General features: G+C 35.1%; 1 non-coding gene across 1 annotated transcript; it reads left to right on the top strand.

The window, feature by feature from the left end:
* Positions 1-402: 402 nt before the first annotated feature.
* Positions 403-509, top strand: LOC145027914 (small nucleolar RNA R71). Its single transcript, XR_013675675.1, has one exon. It is a non-coding gene; the product is annotated as a small nucleolar RNA R71 (small nucleolar RNA).
* Positions 510-18,880: the final 18,371 nt, after the last annotated feature.

Below are 18,880 nucleotides of genomic sequence, written 5' to 3'. Positions count from 1 at the left end.
TTTGGTTTCCTCCAATCTTCATCATACTTGTCCCCACTCGAATAGCAAACTTGAGCTTTCTTGTTTCCATATTCTTCTAAGTTGCAATCTTTTGTCAAATGTGGACCACTACATCTCTCGCAACCAACTCTAATTGCACGAATTGATTGGTCCATTTGTGTCAGTCTCCTGTCCATAGTGTTAAGCATTTCCATCATAGTAGCCATCTCTTAAGGTTGTGCACCCCCAACTCCTTTAATGCCTTCATTTCTTGGACTATGATATTCACCAGAGTGTTTTGCGTATTCTTCAATTAATTCCTTGACTTCATTTTTCTTTGTAAGTGGTCCTTGAGAATCAAGGAGTTGTCTTGTCATCACATTGACCCCGTTATAGAATATGGACACCTCTTGTTGAATGTTAAGGTCATGTTGAAGACAATTCCTTAACAACCCTTTGTAACGTTCCCAAGCTTCATAAAGTGACTCCCCCGGGTTTTGCTCAAAATTGGTTATTGCCTTTTTGAGTTTAGCAATCTTAGATGGTGGACAAAATTGGTCTAGAAACTGCTCACACATTTGAGCCCAAGTAGTTACTGTACCGGGGGGGGGGGGGGGGGAGTGCTTTTAACCAATCCTTTGCAGTTCCTTTAAAGGTAACAGGAAGCATCCTTAGCAAGATGGTGTCTCTGTTAATATTTGGGACATTGAAGTAATCCGCAATGTCATTCACTTCATCTAAGTGCTTGAACGCATCCTCATGATTCTTTCCATAGAATGGGATATCCTTTAGTGCGGAAAGGATATGTCCCTTCAGCTCGAATGTGGCAGTGGCAGGGATTGCAGGTTGTACTAAACCTGGACCAACATCATCTCGAATTCTTTTTCTGTAAGCTCCCATGGACATTTCTTCAATGTTTGCCATCTTGTTCCTTGGCTTGTTCTCAGGTTCACTTGTATGTTCTTCAAATTCAGGCTCGGTATCGTATTCGGATTCGGTTTCGATGGGTATTTGATCCAAGTGTTCAAGCTTGCTCTTGTTCTTTGAAGATGAAATTGACTCTCCCGTTTTCTTCCCCGATTTCCTTGAGAACACTGATTTGAATTCTTGTAGAGGTGTCTTCTTTTTGTGAATTGCAGACTCGGGAACTTCAAGCGGTATTACCAAAGGGGTGTTAGAGCCTCTAGTCATGAACTCCTGTAAAAACAAAAAAGTAAGACGTAAAACTGAACTAAGAAAAACGGTCTAAAATATGCAAAACTAAGGTAGACAGAATTCACATCGTGAATCTAAAAGGTTCATGTCGTGAATCCTGTAACGCCGAATATAAAAAATAAAAAAATAAAACAGAAAAGTAACTTCTTGCAGGTTTTACACTACAAAAAGGATCGATTAATTTAAGGCAAATAAACTAATAATTAACTAATCCGTTCCCCGGAAACGGCGCCAAAAACTTGATGTGCACGGAAGTACCCACTAATTTTAATATTTATAACCTAACAAACTTAGACTAACTATGCACTTATAGGCAATGTACCTAGTTAGATTACAGTATAGCTTAGGTAAGTCGGGTGTCGATCACAGGGAACGGTGTTATTAATTAATCTATTCACTACTAAATTAATCTAACTATTGATAAGCTAAAAGGGACTTTTATCTAATTTTGCAAGTTTAGATGAACTTAGTTCTGTAACAAAAACTCAATCAATAATTAAAAACACTCCTATCTAGTTCGAATCCACTTCGTCCTTATGGCTAGCTAATGATTATGGATTATCAAGTTGGTTGTTATTATATTAGTAATTTAGGTCTAAATTTACCAATAGTTAATTAATTTATGTATAACTATGTATGGTCACACACAATTAAACATAGAACCAATTATATTATGAATGTGCTATGTAAGATTTATCATGCAAACACAATTATGGTCATCATTTATGCTCTCTAGCACAACAAAGTTAATTACTTCAATTACTAACTAAGATTATGGTTGATCCTAGCTCTAGCAATTCAATGTTCATTAAATTACTAGGTTATCATGTTCATGTAGTTAATGGTCACTATGCCACACACAACATGAATTAGGGTAACTTAAAGTAATAACATAAGCATGCTAGGTAACAATAAATCAAACATAAGCAATTCACCAACTAAATAAATCCATATAAAATTATGTTATTCATAAGTTAGAAGCTTCATCTAGCTAGATGAGAGTAGCTAGATTCAGCTACTCATAGTAGCAACTAACACATAAACACAATTGAAATAAGAAAACTTGTTCATAAGTATTAAACAAGTAAACAAATTATGAACTTTTACTCTCTTGGTGTTGAAAAACCTTTTCCAGACTCTTTCTTCTGTTGTAATTCACCTGCTGGAACCTCTTCCTTCAGCCAAAAGTCTTTTTAATCGTAATGGAGAAGGGTATATATATCTTCTCAAAAATCACTTTTCACGTCGTGAGAATTTAAAACTCACGTCGTGAACTCGAAGTTATCGTGATCACCAAGGATTCCTCTCCCCGGATGCTTATCTTCTAACTTTCTATACTCACGTCGTGAACCATCAACCGTTCACGTCGTGAGTACGTCTTTTTGGGTGTTTTTCTTGTCTTTCAAGCCTTCAACCACCAAAGTTCCATTCTTTAACGCTTTTAGTTCCTTTCATCAAAATGCCTTCTTTTTTGCTGCAAAATATAATTTAACCTTATAAGTATCATTATTCTATGCAAATGACCAAAGTATATATATATATATATATATATATATATATGCACTTAAATATTGGCTAAAAATATGTATAAATATGGCAAGGATTCCTTTCCCCGGATGCTTATCTTCTAACTTTCTATACTCACGTCGTGAACCATCAACTGTTCACGTCGTGAGTACGTCTTTTTGGGTGTTTTTCTTGTCTTTCAAGCCTTCAACCTCCAAAGTTACATCCTCTAACGCTTTTTAGTCCCTTTCTTCAAAATGCCTTCTTTTTTGTTGCAAAATATAATTTAACTTTATAAGTATCATTATTCTATGCGAATGACCAAAGTATATATATATATATATATATATATATATATACATATATATATATATATATATATATATATATATATAAATGCACTTAAATATTGGCTAAAAATATGTATAAATATGGCAATATCATCATCCAACTATGCTCTTGGCAATACCTTTAATACAAGAAACTTAGTGGGTCAGGCTGGGGAGCATGATGAGCATATAGGGTTTTTAAACCATAATAAATAAGTTTATTAATTTCATCAAACCAAACAAACCTTGATTACCCATTCCCGTTGTCCTCACTTTACGTCCCTAAAGTGCATAATAAAAGGGACATATCCTAAGGATCATCGGGGTGGACTTTATAAATGAGGCGATTCCTTGGCCATAAATGTCCGTAAGGAAACCATGAGGGGGATGGAGTACACCGGTGAACACATCGTTCACAAACACCTACAGGTTGCGAGCCTGCTAGCGTTCCAATGAACTGTCTAGAAAAGTCTGTGGTCGTCATCTATACTGTGCTAGATGACTGGAACATCGTCAACATCGATGCCTCTCATAATTTTATTTCATCACACATCAACTATTTCATCTACCCATGTTTTACCCTACATATTTGTAGATATAAAATACCTATACAGTTCATATCTGAAAAATGAAGTTTAAATCTTTCATACAGCATACATCTCAGGCAAACAAATAATATATATATATATATATATATATATATATATATATATATATATATATATATATATATATATATATACACATAGCACGTAATTTATACAAAATACTTCATATCTGTGTGTAAGATGAAATTGACTATACACTCACTTGATAAGGTGGTGATTCAGACATCACTTCGCTTCTTCAAATAATTTTTTTTGATGAAACCGGGAGTTTTGCTTAAAACTGGGCTCTGCGGGGCAGAGTTTCTAAACTGAAAAACACTTTTTCTTGGAGCCTTCGGGCACTCCGGGGCTTTCTTCTAGTGATAGGGAGGTTCCCTAGGCTTCGGGGTGGTTCAGGGTGGCTAGTGAGAGAGTAGAAAGAGAAAGAAGTTGTAAGAAGTGAGAGAAATATGGCTGGTTGCGGTCTATATTTATAGCAGGAGGTCCTCGGATACGCAGGGCATTCCTCCGAGGGTACGCAACGCATCCCTCGGTATGTAACGCGTTGCCTCGTACGTGACACGTAAGAGCGTAAGTCATATAGCACGTGTCGCTCTTTGGATGGATTTATGTGATCGCTTCTGGACCGAGCAATGTGAGACCATGCAACGTTCCTTCCTCGTACGCATGGTGTCTTCTTCGGATAGCCTTGAAATGCGTACCTCATACTTCAAAAATTCATAACTTTAGCATACGAGCTCCGTTTTCGATATTCTTTGTATCCACGACATCATCGATTCTCATTTTGGTTGTGTCGATTCAAATTCCGGGCTACACACAACTATGACAAATCTTAGAAAATTCATAACTTCCTCATAAGAAGTCATAATTAGTTGTTCTTTTTATGCATGCTTTTGGTTTAACGTATAATACAACTTCCATTTAGATCGCTAAGGTTAACAATCACTTTATCGTAAACTCGGTTTTTACGCCACACAATATCATGTCGGTTCTGTCTCGAAACTACGATAAGTCATAGCTTCTTCATTATAACTCGGATTTCTGGCGTTCTTTATATCTCCGGAATCGTTGTCACGACCACTACAACTTTCTTCATGGATTGGGCTTATCTAATGTTTTATTTTTTACGTTTATTTTTATTATATCTTTAAAAACAAGTATATAATCACATAATTCACATAATATTCAATTAATTCATCTTTATTGCTTTAAAATAGGTTACAATGGTTGACCTAGATTTTACATCATCATACTAATTTTTTGCCTAGTAACACGGGCATTACATAGCCGAGAAACAGAATCTTGGATTGCGAGATTGATTTAATCCATATCTTATATCCATACGATATCTTGTAGAACAAAGGAATAACTGATCACTTATCTTAGGGACAATGTTTGATTTGAATTAGAGTTTGGATGTGTCATTGGAAAGCACACTTTGATGTTTAGTTCAATGTTTATAATTGCAATTGTAGTTATAGGCTTATCAAAGTGGGAGACTGTTTGATTAAGATGTCTAAGCTAATAACTAAATTGGTATATTTTGTAGTTAAAAGAAAAAAAAAATTGTTTGCCCACATAAATAGAACTTTGTAAGAATGACATTTAAAGAGAGAGGATATGTCTATTAATTTGTCTTATAATTAATAAATTGTAATAAATGATTTTTTTAATATATTATGAATAATATATTAATTGGAAATAAATGATTATTTGTTAATTTATTATGTGATTAATAAATTAGTATGAGATCAATTACTAAATGATTGATTCATTAATTTACTAGGTTACAATCCGTGGAAACCACAGAAAAAAAACAATGTTGATAATTAAAATTGATAATGGAAAATAAAAGGTTTAAAGAACTCAATTAAATTATTAAGATATAAGTATATAATTATTAATTTTAATTAATATGTAAAATGATTTGAAGATAATGTTTTCTTTTGGAGAAATATTTACTTTTAGTATATACAAAAATAATAATTTAAAACTAAAAAAGTTATAAAAAGAAGAAAATGTAAATATAGAAATGGATATTATACAGAATTCATAGATAAATATTAATAAACATGTCTAAAACCACATTAATTTCTGGGTAATATTAAAAATACATATGCTCAAATACTATTTGAAAAAATATATATCAAATATTATATAATAATGTCTATCAATTTAATTATTTCGTTAAAAAATTTCAATATTTTTTTTGAAGTCATGTGAACTCCAACCTACATGCCAATTCTAAAAGCTCAAACAATCATACATATAACTATATCTCTCCTAGTCATGAAATTCTGAGAAGATCCTTAGCCCTAATTTAACATTCAAATTTCATATAACGTAACAAACATGCGCGGATATTCTGGGAATCACTTACTTGAGTTCGGCTAATTGCACGCTCGACACCCATTTTCTTTTATTAGAAAATCCTTAAATAAAACTTTTACTTTATAAAAATTTACCAAAACCTTAGTTTGAGTTCAAACATACTCAAGAGTATGCCTGAATCCCTCAAACTAAAGTTATGATACCAACTTGAAATGTCCCAAAATTTAACGCCACAAATTTCATTTTTATATTAATAAAACTATCATCCAAAACGTGTTTATAAAACCATCAAAGAAATCAGAGTATCCCAATAATCATCTAAATACATCAGGTCAACAAAATGTGGAACAACATGGTATGTGCGATGCGATCATCCTCATCCCTTCCCCTTCAATAACACCTCGTTTAGTAAATAAATAAGTAGATAAAACTAATATGAATTGTGGCCATAAAAATCATAATAGTTAGTGGGGTGTTGGTTTGGAGGAGCCAAATGCTATAACTTGGATTATTTGGGGGTTAAAGTGTAAATTCGAGATTTATTTTGTAAATATTTTTAGAAGACGGGGGGTGTTTGGTAACATTTAGACTTAATATGAAAGGAATTATGGAAGCAGGGGCTAAAGAGTAAATTCTGGACCTAAGTTGAAAAGGTTTTGTAGAGGAGGGACCATTTGGTAATAGAAGGACTTTCACTGAAAATAATTTGTAAAGGGAGGGGCTGCATGGTAATTATTGGGACTTAAATTGAAGGGTTTTTGGATGGATGGGGTTAAAAAGGTAAATTACGGACTCACTTTTAAAGAAAAGGGGAAGGGAGGTACCAAAGATGGTATTATGGAGAGAATATTATAGGGCTCGGGGTATATAAACCCGTCACCCTGGTAAACCCTAACCCTAGGGACCATGTACAGCCACCACCTCCACCCTTATGCCTCCCACCACGAACCTCCTACCACCGGTGAAGCTGAGAAAGTTGAAGACCGACGTTGGGGAAAGTGTTGCTTCCGTTCCCAACCAACAACGTTGCTTCCGGAGTGTGTCGTTAGCCTCCCAATTTCGTTGCTACTCCAGTCGCCGATGAGGACACGAGAAGGCACCTCCTTCTCCTACCGATACTACTGTCGTCGTGGCTTGTTGTCACCATCGCCACTCTCTTCACCTTTTCTTATGTATCGTCGTCATCCATGACCTGCCACCGCTATTTTCGGTCGATGGCGTTGCTGCTGCTGTTTCCGTTGAAGACAAGTTGTCACTAGTTCGTGGGTTTTCTGCTTGCGTGTGTTGACGTGTTGCTTGACCGTGAACCAAAGAGAAACAACCACCACCACCAAAACTATCGTTACCGTCATCGTAAACCACCAGGTGGGTGGCTGGGTCCTTTGTACAAATCAGAATCACGTGTGTGTGTGTTGTAGGTGGTGAATGATGGCCGAAAAAACGGAAAAGATACCCACAATGGCCACCAACCATGGTGGCTGCCAACATGTACCACCATAGGCCACCACAAGGGTGGCTATATATGTGTGTGTGTTTATTTTAGGGTGTGTGTGTTATTTGGGATTTGCATTGTAAAATTAGTAATCAGTGTCGGGATAATGAAAAGAAAAGTCATAACCACCACCGTAAGGTGGTGGCTTACGCCTCCTGCCGCCACCAGCCTCCATGTTGGGTGGCGGTGTGCTTTGTTTGTGTTTAGATTTCGTTTGGGACGCTTGGACAAAAATGGACTAGCATCATAACCACCACGTGAGGTGGTGGCCCCCGCTGTGAGCCGCTGTTGACCACCACTACATGTGGTGGTAATGGGTGGTGCCCAACTTACGAAACCCTAGTGGGCCTAATGAAACCCTAATAGGTCTAAGGACTTAGCTTTTGGGCCTATTTGGTTGTGATTGGGTTGGAAACTCAAATTAGGGTTAGAAAACCCTAATATTGGATTATATGGGTTATGGGTTGTCGGGACCTGCATTTTGGATGACTGGATTGGGATTAAGTATTAAGCCCGATCACACTATATGATTGACCTAGTAGATTGATGGACTTAATGGATTAAGTCCTTAACTAGTTAAGTGAGAAACCCTTAACCCTAATTGTCATTTTATGTGAAACGCTAATCATACTTGGGCCTTAAGTTGGGCCTTTCTATTGGGCTTTGGTGATTTGGCTATTGATGGGCCATTCAAGAAAAATCATATGGATTAAGATTATATGGATGGGATTTAGGGTAAGGCCCATGTGGGGGGTTTGGGCCCAATTTGGAAAATTGGGCCATAGATGGCCCATAATTGGGCCTTTATGATAATGAGATATTGGGCCATTAGAAATGCCAAATATTTGGACTGGACTAAATGGTTGGGCCTTGGGAGAAGACCATGTAGAGGTTTGGGCCCAATTTGAAAATTTGGGCCATATGTTGGGCCTTGACTTATAATTGAATTTTAGGCCTTTGGATTGGGTCTTGGGCTTGAATCAAGCTAAGTTAGGGGTAGAATAGTCTTTTACCCTAATCATGAACTTATGGATATGTGTTGGAACCCAATGATTAATTGGGTATTGTTTTGATGTTGACAGTTCGAGAATCTATCATCCAGCAGCTAGTGTTTTGTCTATGGGACTTCAACAGTGTGATGTGGGTTACATTCTAGTAGAGGTGGGTCTAAGGCACCAATGCTGGCCCACCAGTAGGTGATTATGTTTGAGATGATTGTCTTTGTGATAATTGTCTGGTTTGCCACTATCTGTTATGCTTAATGTCTTAGTATGCTATGTTATTACTGGTTGAAAGAGACCGAATAGGTAGGTCGGGCACCCATATATGTATGGCAGTATGTTATTTGTATGGTATGTGGTATGATGGCGGAACTCAATAAGCTTCGCGCTTACAGATTTCAGTTTTGGTTTCAGGTACTTCGATTTCAAAGGAAGGGAGTCGGCTCGATCGCAGCGCATCACACTATGTTTACCGACCATGAGATCTTCAGGATTACACTTTGATATCGTTTGATGATAACATGTCTAATTATTGACACTTTGGTTTTTCCATGGGATGTTTTTATACTGTTGGTTTTAGGAATTATTAAACTAAAAATGAATTTTCTTGGTCTTGAATTTGGGGATGTTACAAGTTGGTATCAGAGCCTTAGTTTGAAGGATTCGGGCACACTCTTGGATGTGTCTGGACTCAAACTGAGGACTTGGTATGAAACTTTTCAAAAGAAAATAATTTTTATAAAAATAATTTGAAATGATTCGAAAAGGGAAAAGAACTTTGAAAAGAACAATGTGTGTAATGCGTGCAATCAGCCAAGCTCAAGTAAGTTTTCCCCAAGATACCCATACATGTTATGTTATGATATGATATGATTATGAGAACTGCATGCTAGATTAGGGCTAAGGGTCTAGGAAGGATGCCTTATATTCCTATTGTATGTGCTAGTAGAATTGCATGCTAGTACTGATCAGTCAGTGATAGGATAGCCTGTTTAGGTTATGCCTGATTGTATGAGCCTTAGAATCTCATGCTAGTATAGATTCCTGATAAGAGAATAGAATGATTCGATTAGCATATGCTGATTAGATTTTCCATTGTCTGAATGTTGCTTGCTTTGTGCTTTGTGGGACACTTACTAATGTGAGCTAGCTATTAAGTAAATATGCTAAGTCACATTTGGCACAATATGGATAATCTTAGAGTGATAGATTTGATCCTATTGCATAACTCTTGTCTGAGTTCAACCGTTATAGGGTTGAGTCTTTTACTCGGAAGATTATATGATCTTTTTTGCATGTGGCCATAATCATGAGGTAGCTAGTTGACATTACTAGGAATCTTTTAGCAGCTGAGGACTAGGTGTGTTCGTGAACCTAAGGAATTCTAGGAAATGATTTAGTGGACTTGGTTGCGATGTTAGCGAGCATTCGGGGTATTAGTTTGAGAAGGTGACTTGGAGGATTCGAGATGATTCAAAGTATGGATAGGTGTGGAAGGTAGTATTGGGCATGTACTACTAAAAGTACAGGATCCATACTCGAATCAGGGAGAGTCTTAGAGAATCCAGGAAGCCTGTGGGTGAAGGATTATTGGGTATATTCAGAGCTCTTGTATGTCAGTTTGGTGTGGTGTTGATCACTCAAGAATGGGACTTAGATTTGTTGGATTAGGTGTCTAAGCCCATAACTGTTATTGGTGTGTATTCGACCTGAGAGTAGCATGGTCCATTTGGGTTGCATATCATCAGGACAATTTGTTAGGATAGACTTTTGAGAGAAGGTTAATTATGGTTTATTAATATATTATAAATTATAATATAGTAATATGAAATCATATGTTTTAATTAGTATTGATCAAGAATTAATTTGGAATTAATTTAGTGGTAAAAAAAGACTAATTAAATCTATGGGGACTAATTGTGATAATTAGTTATATTTATATGTGTTGGGCTTATGATCCATGTTGGACCAATTTTATGTATGGATACATAAAGAGTTGGGCCACATGAACCATGGATCATAAAACCCATGGGTATGGATTATGGGTGATACCCATGACCCTTGGAATCCTACATATAAATAGGTTACTCCATAGCCAAAATCACCACTTCTTTTCTTAGAGAAATATGGAGGTGTTTTGGTGCATGGAATTCTCTCTCAAGAGCCACCTTTGTCCTATGTGTGTTGTGATTCCATTTGAGGCATTTCATACTATTGGTGCTAAGCTCTTAAGGCCAAATACATCAAGACTTCAAGCCACATAAAAGGTATGTTTCCCTAACTAGTATATTATATGGTTTATGTCAAATGCATGCTAGTTATAGGTTTAATGCCTTGGAAACCATTTGCCTGTATAATTAGTGAAAACATAGATCCAAGGTATTTAAGGTTGTATGTGCACCATAGGATGTTGTATTATACCAAAACCCAACAGTGGTATCAGAGCCATGGGTTGTTTTGTACTATATTTGATGCAAATGTATTTTATTTCAAGTTGATGAAAAAAAAAAAGAAAAAAAAACATGAAGTTTGTCAAATTTTATGATAATTACTTGATTTTATGAAAAACTAATTATTTCTAAAATTTGAGTCACTTTACTACAAGAGTTGAATTAGGTCAATTTATTAAAAGATAGAAATATGATTATTTTATTTGTTTTAAAAGTTTGATCTAAGTGGTTTTAAGGAGTTACAAATTTTGTCATAAAAATTTTGGAACTCAAAAGTTTTTTTAAAGTTATGATCTTAAGAGTTTTGAAACTTCCATAAGTTATGGATGTGAAATGTCTCATTTATTAACTCTTTAGGTTATGAAGTCCAAGAGTCTTCAAAGGATAATTGTCAAAGTTTCTAGATTTGTATTAGTTTATGTGATTATCTAATTTCTTGAAAATTGTTGATGTGAATTATCTTTACTTATGAGTTTAATCTAGATCATAGAAAAATTATTTGATTGTTGTGTTAATTGGAATATTTGATCTTAATGGTTTTTATGAACTCCATAACTTGTCCTCAAGTTATGGAAAGTGAAGAGTTTTTCTTTTTAAAGTGCCATTAAGTCTTATAGGTTATGAAAATAGAAGAGTCTCTATTATTAATGTCATCATTAAATGATTTAATGTCTTCCATAACTTGTCCTCAAGTTATGGAACTTGATTTTTTTTCATTAAACCTTAATTAAACTCATAAGTTATTCAAAAGCCAAGAGTTTTGAAAGGTTTCAAAACTTGTCCTCAAGTTTTGGAATTTGTAAAGTTACCCCCCATGAATACTTTAATTCCAAAGTAGACCTTAGAATTTTGAAAGTTAAAATTCAACCTTTATACTTTATAATATTATAAGTTAATAATATATATATATATATATATATATATATATATATATATATATATGTATAAGAGTAAAGTCAGTCTTACCGTTAGTAGGCCTCATTCACGAAGCCGATCTATAAGGGGGGGTATAAGGTTACTGCCTATAATATGGCAGTTTAATGGGTGTCCACTCTCACCCACCGCTTCCTTGACCGGTAGAGGGTCGTTAGCCGAAAGGGTAGGACAAGGACTATAATTCTCCCTTCATTAAAAGTATTAATGATAAATACTAAGTAACTAAACCTTTTATAAATACTCAATCTTAGTTACTTAGGAAAATGTGAATAAGGTGCTAACCCACGAAATTCACACTTTGTACCTTACCAAGTCGTTGGTGGATCGTGTGTGGGTAACTGGCACGCTAACTTGGACTAGTAAGGATGAAAAAGGGTGACTTAATCTTTATCATAGATCGGTGGAGCGCGTGTGGGTAACCGGTACATCGATTAGGTGATAATATTAAGGGTACCAAGTGAGTTTGCATGGTTATTCACACCTTGTTTTGTGATCCTCGGCATCCCAGTCACAAAATTTGAGAGGGCACACTCGAGATTGAAACATGCCATTGAAAAGTTTAATGAATCTCAAAAGATCTAGGAGTTTCAAATCCAATTAAAACCTAATAAATTATTTCATTTTTCATGGTGGAAATTGGTGAATCGTCATTCGCCTACCTTAAAATATCTTATAGTTTGGATTACGGCATCCCTCTTCCAAGTTATAAAATAGTTTGTTGGGTCCTAGCCTTAATATTTCATATTGGGTGTTATATTAAGGACTTTAAATCAACTATCTTGAATGTCTCCCAAAAGATGTCTAGTTCAGACATCGATGATCTTCCCAAATATCTTGGAACTTCACTTCCTCCACCTCCTCCAATTATTCTCCCTAACCCACAAGTTCAAGGTCACTCAAGCCCTATTGGCAAGGCAAGGTCTAGGTGTGATCATATCTTAGAGATGAGGTCACACACTGACAAGCCGGGAGAGTTGGGTGTCAAAGTCTTAAGAAAGTTAGTGGTTCAATCACTTTCTAAGTTACATAGTGAGTTCCTTGGGACTCCTATGAAACAGACTATGACAAGACCCTTAATGATCATATCTATTTTCTTGGTGCTGCTAAATCAGAAATGATTTAGTGTACTAGTAAAGCAAATTTGATTAGGAAATCAACTTCCCAAAACTTTATGGACATTGACAATAATGACATTGGATATCCAGTAAAGCTCTCTCTTCCCAATGGAAAGGGATCGGCCGTAGTCAACTCGGTTGACCAAATGGTAAAGGGAGAGGCTAAGTCTGTGATAGTCTCATGTGCCATTACCAAAGTGTCCATATGTTAAATTTCCAAAGGAAGGGGCATTCGTTGCGAAGCTACCAATTTACCTAAGGATGTTAAAGTCAATAAGTTTGACTCTACTTTAGGTAAAGTCCACTATCTAACTCTGCTAAGTTTCTATTCTGAGATTCTTGATACATGATGTGACTGGGTCACATGTTGATGTTTTAAGAATCAAAGAAAAGTAAAGAAACTTAAAGAAAGAATATGCTGAATCTGATCGCGTAGATGGATTTCTATCGCATAGTTTGAAGATTGGATTCTTGAGCTACTTCTTAGGAGTTATGAGATATTGATTAGGAATAGATAACAACAAGTTTTCATATGGATTGTAAGGACAAGTTCTTCTGCAAAGTTTTTTAAAATAAAAGGAAAAATTTTGATTTTATGTATTTTAAAATATCCTTACAATGGCATCAGTGGAATTTTGTTTTTGTTGCTTATAAGATTCCATTAAGAACAAGAGTGGAAATATGAATTTGATTCTTTCATTTGTGGTAGTGTCTAAATTTACCAAATAAGGAAAGATTCTCATCACCCAAGTTTCAATAGGATAGAAACTTGGAATCATGCAAGTTGTATAGCATGGTGAATGAGAACTTTCGAGCATTGGAAAATTAAGACTAATTACTTATTCACATGGATGTGTGAGTCAAGTAATGGACTAAGGGATTGAGTACATAGTCTTGTGCACTGCTTAAGTCCACCACAAAAGATCGATAAGATTATTCATCGTAATTTACTAAAGGTTAGTAAATATGGTTATACTTACAAGCTTCAGTGTAATTCTGAGACATTGGAAAGGGTTCCAATGTAAGGCAGAGCGAATAAGAAGAATCAAATTAGGCAGAAGGATAAAAGTTTCTCAAATCTGAAAAGATGGGAGAGTACTTTAGTATCAGTTTTTTATGATCATCTTAATGATTTAGAGACCTTATCACAATTCATCCTCTAAGTGCATTCTGATAGCTAAGAAGAGGAGCTATGAATTGTTGAAGTGGTTAAATCAAGAAGGTGATTCATACTTCGTTCTAAAAACAATTCCTAGAGTCATACTCCAAGATTGTAATTTGAGTGACATGTCTTGAACAAGGTTTAAAACACTTGTCAAATGTAAGAGTAAAAGTTTTCTACTCTTGTACATTTGAAGTTGGTAAGTTGTGATGTTTTGGATAAAACAAAGACCAATTAAGGCCAATTGTGTGAAGTGTTTGTCTTGATTGGAATCCACACTATCTCTTAAATATTTGACAAGAGAGTCTTATATGTCAAGAGGATAGTAGGAGTCTTAAAGGTCTTGAAAGTATCAAGAACTAATCAAGAATAGAACCTAAAGTTCTTCACTAGCACACGACTTGAGGTTTATAACCTATCGTGTTGACATATTCTATGCCCATTCCAGTTAAATTTGGCTTTGCATATGAGTTCTTAGAGTTCTCAATTGGTTGCACAACAACTTGGAAGCAATGGCAGGCCCTTGAGCTGCCAGGTGGCAAGAAATTAGGATTGAGCTCAGTCCATATGAGTTTGGATTTGTCATTAACCTTTTCTTGTGACTTTGGTTTTGACAATTCAAATGGATAAGAACACATACACCATTAAATCTAAGTGTCATAAGGTTTCTCTCCGATTTATAAAAATGATGGCGAGGAAACACTTTCACTAAGTAGATTTTAGTTAGATAGCAATTGTGATATTTGCATTCTCAAAGTCGTTAGTGGAGCGTGTGTGGTTTACCGACACACTAACTTGGACTTGTGAGAAGTGTCAAAAAGGTCGAAACCATTATGATTACGACATCCTTCTTCATAATTGTTTAGATACACCTATGAGCTATCTAAGGGAAGGTGTATGATTTTGATAAAGTTTTTTCAAAACAATCTAGTATCATAAATTTGAACTTTGGTAAGAAAGTCAAAAAAATATTGATTTCTAGAAGTCCAGCTAAATTTTGGATACATGTCAAAGCTAGTGGGAGCATAAGTGTTATGCTAATAATCATCATGCTAGTAGGAGCATGATAATTATGATAAGTATTGCAAGTTAGCAATGTTAATTATAGAAAACAAAAGGTTTCAATTGGGAAAAAGTTGTTTTGCTATAATTAAGGGAGAGAAAATTGTACTTCATCTCAAATCTATAAGCTTAGATCGTGAGGTTTTACTCTTTTAGTCAAGGATATATATATATATATATATATATATATATATATATATATATATATATATATATATATATGAATTTCAGGTTGGAATGGCTCAACATAAGGAAATTCTGTATATGGGTCCATTATTTGCGTTCTAAAAATCGATTATGATTACGGCATCCCTTTTCATAATATGAATTATGAGAACTTGGCAAATTGAAATGGAAATATTATAGCAAAAGAATGGTTTAGTCTTTATGTGAGACATCATGAATCGTGTCCCATATGCTTCGTATATAGGATCGATTACATGTGCTATATTCATCCTTTCTAAAATTTTCCAAATGCCTGGGGCATTAAGAAGGGAAAAGGTCTAGAATTGGATATGACTAAAAGGATTAAACAATTGTCGAGGACAATCTAAGGTTTACCAAAGATTGGTTGCTTAAGGATAGTTGGAAGTATAATGATAATTCTGGAAGAACCATATTGACATAATCTGTAAGGAGGCAACTCTTGTTTAGAAGTGATAGTCAAAATGGAATATGGAAATGTTTCAAAGTTAGAAATTATTCAATCTGTGTAAGATTAGGAAACTTAATGAAATAAGGATGTTTCAAAGGAGTTGATCTCCTTTGGAATGCTCTGTAATGTTTATTGTTAAGTCTTTGCGACTTTATGCATAATCATTACAAGAGGATCTATGCATATAAGTTTAGAATCTAACAGGTTTCAGTAAATGGCATGAATTTGGAATTCTTGCATTTACAGTAAGGATTTGGGACTATGAAAAGAGGATCATTGGTGTTATGTTCATTTGATCTAATTCAAAAAGTAAAGATCATAGACAAACATAGTATGCATACTTGGTGTGTGGCATGACTAGTGTTTAGAAAACATAGTGTACATGCTCGGAGCATGAGACAACTAGTGTTTTAATTCAAGAATAAAGTTGATAGCTGAAACAGTATACAATGAATAATGTGTAATCATATGGTGATAAATAAAAGGTGTTTTATTTATGTTCATAGGTTTTGATACCATATTGGATTCAATTATTATTGTGTTTCATTTTTGCATGTTTTAACTTCCAGAATAACTAGGTCATTCTTCTGGATGACTAAGTTATTCAAACCATCCACAGTCAGTCATATGTTGGAAGTAGATATGAATTAAGATTGTCATGGGTTGGCTTGTAGAGGTCTAAGATGTTGGACAAAGGGCTACAACACTCATGAGTGCTCATAAGTTCTGAGTATTGGATTCAACCCGCGCTCATTGGAATCACATCATGGATTTTATCACGAGTGATCATGAGATGATAATATCTTATATTCTTCAAACCTAGAGATATGAGTTGTTACTATGAGTTGGTTGTACATTGATTGCACTTTGACAACCCGAAATTTCCATTATGTACAAACTATATCACTTCAATAGAAGTTATAGCAGTCACAGTTAATTTTCAGACTTTTCGCGTAAGTTTGAGTAATTCAGGGTTTACACTTCAGGAAATATCAGGAGAGTGGGTGCACTAGGGTTCTGTGCACCACTGTTATTCCAACACTCTATTATATTAGAGATCATTTCAGGAATAAAAATATTTTTTCTGCCAAAAATATCTCAGGACTATAAATAGAATTCTGAACCAAATTCATTCATTATTCGCATTTCCAACTAGAGAAAAGCCATTTTCTCTCTCACGGATCTATGGGTTTTTATCCTAAATCGTGAGTACCTCTTTCTAGTAGTGTTAGAAAGCTTTATATGTGTTTATAACATGATTTAGAAGGCTAAATCACTAGATCTAGGAGTTTACTCCCCAAGGTGTTCTTGGGCCGTAAACTCCCGAAACAAAGCTGAGACTGAACCTAGTGTGATGCAACTGCCTTAGACTCATATGTATGTGTGTTAGGGACAAGAAAACAACCAAGAATCACCCAAGTTTGGGAGTTCATGGCCCAAGAGTTCCTTAGGCCATAAACTCCCTTTTCAAACTCAAAATGGTGTTTTAAGGCACCTAAAGCTTTAAGACTTTTATCAAGACTTGTTCCCATTTAATCGAATGCCTTAAGCACATCAAAATCACTTATCAAAGTGATTTTACGGCCAAGACTTTGTTCTTGGGCCGTAAACATGAAAGAATGGCACCAAAGTGTGCCTAATGTCTTCATATGCTTGGAATAAAAGCCTAGAACTTATACCACCTATGCTTGAGACTTGAAAACAACAAGAACACCATTCCAAGGGAGTTTACGGCCGTAAACTCCAAAGGAAATGGCCTTAGGGCCATAAACTCCTAAATGGAGTGTTTCTAGACCTTAAACCCTCTCAAGAATTGAACCACCAAGTTAGAATAATTCTAGAAATCATTTGGGACTTCAAAACACACAAATACCCCATGGTTGGGAGTTTACGCTCGTAAACTCAAGAGTTTACAACCGTAAACTCTATGTGTGATGGTATATGGGGAGTAAACTCATATATAGGGTCCTTTGGAACCCTAAACACAAGTGCCTTGTCCCACAATAGCTTAGATGCAATCCTTAGGGCTTAAAACACTTATATAAAGTGTTTATTATGTCTAGGATGTCTTAAACTTTATCAATTAGTGATTTAATACTAATTGAATGCATATATGTGTGATTATATGTTCATTAGGTCGTAGTGTGTGTACAAGTCCTCGCTTGACACCTAGCAATCCTATACCGTTCAGTTCATCCCAATCACCAACTACAGGTGAGTTCATACCCCTAATCAATGTTTTAAATGATTTTAAATGCTTTAAAGGGGGGGGGGGAATACAAGTAGAAACAAACATGTTATTAAATCATTGATATGTATTTTATAACTGTGTTTTTCATTTAATAGATTTCACATACTACAAAATGTGATGCATGAAATGGTTTTAAATCTTAAAAATACGTTGTTATCAAATGTTTTACTTTTTGAAATGTTTATTAAAATGACATGAAGTCATTGTTAATTATTGTTCAAAACCCATAAGATGTCTTACAAAACCATTTTTACATTCTTGAACTAAACTATGCATATACACTTATATTCTTATATATGTATTGATATTATAGTTTACATCTTTCATTTTCTTCCTACACCCTTGAGTAGTAAGAGTGTATAAACCTACATGATCAACCAATTATAGTTCAGTAAATTATCATAGGGATAATTTGAAGATATCAACCATTACTCCTATTACAAGGAATCACACAAGAGTCAGTTCATTCATGAGTCTATACTAGTACATTACCTGATACATGAGTACATATACATATACTTACCTGTTACATGAACACACTTACATGAATATCATACAGGAACACTGTTACATAGGTGCATTATCCTGTATTCACTTACCTGGATACTTGTACTTAGAACTACAAGGATAATTTATTAGTACTTTCTGTGTAAATTATCTTTTCCTATCCCGGTTCAATGGGATATCTAGGTGGGAATTACCATTCTGAACCCCACTGATTATCACCATTGGTCGATGACCATCTATGGAGGTCTAAGGTTACTACTAATACTAGGAAGATCGATAGC

The sequence above is a fragment of the Lactuca saligna genome, chromosome 1, assembly GCF_052625555.1.
Source record: "Lactuca saligna cultivar CGN05327 chromosome 1, ASM5262555v1, whole genome shotgun sequence".
NCBI classification, from domain to species: Eukaryota; Viridiplantae; Streptophyta; class Magnoliopsida; order Asterales; family Asteraceae; genus Lactuca; species Lactuca saligna.
Note: the sequence above shows the minus strand (reverse complement) of the source record. Positions and strands in the feature narration are given on the sequence as shown.